This window comes from Procambarus clarkii, unplaced genomic scaffold (genome assembly GCF_040958095.1).
Source record: "Procambarus clarkii isolate CNS0578487 unplaced genomic scaffold, FALCON_Pclarkii_2.0 HiC_scaffold_137, whole genome shotgun sequence".
In the NCBI taxonomy this organism is placed as follows: domain Eukaryota; kingdom Metazoa; phylum Arthropoda; class Malacostraca; order Decapoda; family Cambaridae; genus Procambarus; species Procambarus clarkii.
In genome coordinates, this window is record NW_027189170.1 from 832220 (window position 1) to 836879 (window position 4660).

The following is a 4660-nucleotide window of genomic DNA, read 5'->3' on the forward strand; positions in this document are numbered from 1 at the left end:
GCAATGTATCGGACTGGAGAAATGTCACAAGTGGAGTACCACAGGGTTCAGTTCTTGCACCAGTGATGTTTATTGTCTACATAAATGATCTACCAGTTGGTATACAGAATTACATGAACATGTTTGCTGATGATGCTAAGATAATAGGAAGGATAAGAAATTTAGATGATTGGCATGCCCTTCAAGAAAACCTGGATAAAATAAGTATATGGAGCACCACTTGGCAAATGGAATTTAATGTTAATAAATGCCATGTTATGGAATTTGGAACAGGAGAACATAGACCCCACACAACCTATACATTATGTGAGAAATCTTTAAAGAATTCTGATAAAGAAAGAGATCTAGGGGTGGTTCTAGATAGAAAACTATCACCTGAGGACCACATAAAGAATATTGTGCGAGGAGCCTATGCTACGCTTTCTAACTTTAGAATTGCGTTTAAATACATGGATGGTGATATACTAAAGAAATTGTTCATGACTTTTGTTACGCCAAAGCTAGAATATGCAGCTGTTGTGTGGTGCCAACCAACAGAAGTTGGCCCATATCTTAAGAAGCACATCAACAAACTGGAAAAGGTGCAAAGACATGCTACTAAGTGGCTCCCAGAACTGAAGGGCAAGAGCTACGAGGAGAGGTTAGAGGCATTAAATATGCCAAAACTAAAAGACAGAAGAAAGAGGTGATATGATCACTACATACAAAATAGTAACAGGAATTGATAAAATCGACAGGGAAGATTTCCTGAGACCTGGAACTTCAAGAACAGGAGGTCATAGATTGAAACTAGCTTAACACAGATGCTAAAGAAATATAAGAAAATTCACTTTCGCAAATAGAGTGGTAGACGGTTGGAACAAGTTAGGTGAGAAGGTGGTGGAGGCCAAGACTGTCAGTAGTTTCAAAGCGTTATATGACAAAGAGTGCTGGGAAGACGGTCTCATCCTGTAACTACACTTAGGTAATTACACACACACACACTCTATATATATATATATATATATATATATATATATATATATATATATATATATATATATATATATATATATATATATATATATATATATATATATATATATATATATATATATGTCGTACCTAGTAGCCAGAACGCACTTTTCAGCCTACTATGCAAGGCCCGATTTGCCTAATAAGCCAAGTTTTCATGAATAATATATTTTCTCTATTTTTTTTCTTATCAAATGATAAAGCTATCCATTTCATTATGTATGAGGTCAATTCTTTTTTTATTGGAGTTAAAATTAATATAGATATATGACCGAACCTAACCATCCCTACCTAATCTATCTTTATAGGTTAGTTTAGGTAACTGAAAATGTTAGATTAGGTAGTCGAAAAAACATTAATTCATGAAAACTTGGCTTATTAGGCAAATCGGGCCTTGCATAGTAGGCTGAGATGTGCGTTCTGGCTACTAGGTACGACACATTATATATATATATATATATATATATATATATATATATATATATATATATATATATATATATATATATATATATATATATATATATCGGACAATTAGTAAAAAAAAAAAAAAAAATTTAAATTATTTTACCTTGTACCTAGATCCACCAGGCCTGTTTGGTGCATGTTTCAGTACTTCAGAAATCTGGAAGGTCACATCCTCCTCCTCAACTTGTGAATGTGCGTTGATAGATGATTCTGTAAAATTAAGTTATTTATATAATAATAAATTCAGTATAACAATAATATTCTGTAAAATTAAAAGTAATTTATACATCAATCAGAAAAAACTCTCCAGAGATGGTGATACACAACATATAAAGGACAAGTTTCAGAACAAAATATGCATTTAGGAATAAGGTTTTGTACATGTAGGTAGCACATGAGAAAATAAGTGGAAGGTGATCAAGTTTATATTAACATGTTAATGGCTTTGTTAAGGCTTTGCAAGAATGAAAAAATATTAATAATATAATATCACCTACCAATTAATTGTACATCATTTATAAGTCAATTATTTGCATTATTATTATTCAATACTAATGATATAAAAATGCATTTTGTAGTCTACTATTTATGCAAGTATTAAGCACAGGATCATGAAATAAACTGCACAATACTGTAATGGATAAACCAATTAAGTTTACATTTTCCTATAGCTAAGTCAGTCAGTTCTATTAGCAGCAGAGAACAATTATGCCCAACCTCTATTAAATGAAACAATCTTAAGAGCACGTGATAGAAATATAATCATTTATGCTTGGGAAAATATTATGGAATGGTTCCAAATATGAAAAATATTAAGTTTTTTGGTTAAAATTTTTTAACTTAAAATTTAAATTTTTAAGTGAATTTTAAACTTTAAACAAATTATTTAATTTTTTGGTTACTTACTTAAAATAACATTATATAGTTCTTGTTTTTGTAGAAATGCCAATTTCTTCTTCTGCCCTTCCAGACTGTATAGTGACCACAGGCCGTTTGTTCATATCTTCATTATTCTTCAAACCGTGGTTGCACAATCAGACCCACATACACTGGTTAAAAGCATCACCTAAAAGCAACAACAAAAATGTAGTACACTGACGAATTTTGAATATATATATATATATATATATATATATATATATATATATATATATATATATATATATATATATATATATATATATATATATATATATATATATATATATATATATATATATATATATATATGTATTTTATTAAATATGACCGAAAAAGTAAGATTAATAATTCTAACACGAATTTTCTCAATCTTTCGTACATTATGCTTCACTATTGGAGGTAAATCAAAAATCACTTCTCCAAAATTCATTTTTATTTCTAGTCTGACGCGACACGGGCGCGTTTCGTAAAACTTATTACATTTTCAAAGACTTCACAAATACACAACTGATTAGAACTTGCGTTTCCCTGGTTTTATATCTACATTTGAGTGAGGTGGGAAGGGTGATGTGGCATTACATTTGAGTAAGGTGGGAAGGATGATGTGGCATTAGAGGATATTAATAGGGTATTAAAAGTATCAACACAAGACAGAACACGAAACAATGGATATTGAATGGAAGTGTTTGTAGAAAGCCTATTGGTCCATATTTCTTGATGCTTCTATATTGGAGCGGAGTCTTGAGGTGGGTAGAATATAGTTGTGCAATAATTGGCTGTTGATTGCTGGTGTTGACTTCTTGATGTGTAGTGCCTCGCAAACGTCGAGCCGCCTGCTATCGCTGTATCTATCGATGATTTCTGTGTTGTTTACTAGGATTTCTCTGGCGATGGTTTGGTTATGGGAAGAGATTATATGTTCCTTAATGGAACAATCTCTTCCCATAACCAAACCATCGCCAGAGAAATCCTAGTAAACAACACAGAAATCATCGATAGATACAGCGATAGCAGGCGGCTCGACGTTTGCGAGGCACTACACATCAAGAAGTCAACACCAGCAATCAACAGCCAATTATTGCACAACTATATTCTACCCACCTCAAGACTCCGCTCCAATATAGAAGCATCAAGAAATATGGACCAATAGGCTTTCTACAAACACTTCTATTCAATATCCATTGTTTCGTGTTCTGTCTTGTGTTGATACTTTTAATACCCTATTAATATCCTCTAATGCCACATCATCCTTCCCACCTTACTCAAATGTAATGCCACATCACCCTTCCCACCTCACTCAAATGTAGATATAAAACCAGGGAAACGCAAGTTCTAATCAGTTGTGTATTTGTGAAGTCTTTGAAAATGTAATAAGTTTTACGAAACGCGCCCGTGTCGCGTCAGACTAGAAATAAAAATGAATTTTGGAGAAGTGATTTTTGATTTACCTCCAATAGTGAAGCATAATGTACGAAAGATTGAGAAAATTCGTGTTAGAATTATTAATCTTACTTTTTCGGTCATATTTAATAAAATATGTCTACAGGAAAGACTGCTACCAAAATATACTAATATATATATGTATATATATATATATGTATGCCATATACATATATATGCTATGTTGTATGCTACAACTTGGCTGATAATAAAGCCATTCACAACTGCAGGCCTAATAAAAAAAGGAGGTGGCATAGCAATATCTTACAAAGATACCTTCATCTGCAATAGTCTCATTAGTAATAGAGACGACTATTGTGAATATACCTTTGCCAAGTTCTCCAGTAAATCCCTTAAATCCTCCTTGACTATAAGTGCCATCTATAGATTTCCCAATACCAACATAGCTTCATTCTCAGATAACGTAAGGAATCTTATCATAAATAACAATCTCAACAAAAATCAAACCAACTTAGTGGTTTGTAATGGTGAACAAAACATGCAGATACTTATATATAACCTGTGAATAGAGTGTAATAACACCAAAACTATTTGTTTATTGTTTTATGACCATAATAATTGAATCACTAATATGATTCACTAATATATAATCCTAATAATAATCACTAATATATAATCCATTGAGCATGCTGCATCTCTTTCAGTCTCTTTGCAATTTGAACAAGAGGGTTTTTAATTGATCGAACCATATTCTTAAAGTAAAGTAAATGAGATGTATTCCATATTTTGCAAAATATACGATGAAGGCACACAAACATTCATACCAAAACTGAAGGGCAGGATTTATGAGGAGACA

The 4660-nt window shown here is 31.9% G+C and overlaps 1 long non-coding RNA gene across 1 annotated transcript in view; it reads right to left on the reverse strand.

The window, feature by feature from the left end:
• Window positions 1-1918, reverse strand: part of LOC138360974 (uncharacterized) — a 3420-nt gene extending 1502 nt beyond the window's left edge. Inside the window, exon 1 of the long non-coding RNA XR_011226736.1 lies at window positions 1586-1918. This is a non-coding gene — a long non-coding RNA (uncharacterized lncRNA). The remainder of the gene's footprint in view (window positions 1-1585) is intronic.
• Between the last annotated feature and the right edge of the window lie 2742 nt (window positions 1919-4660).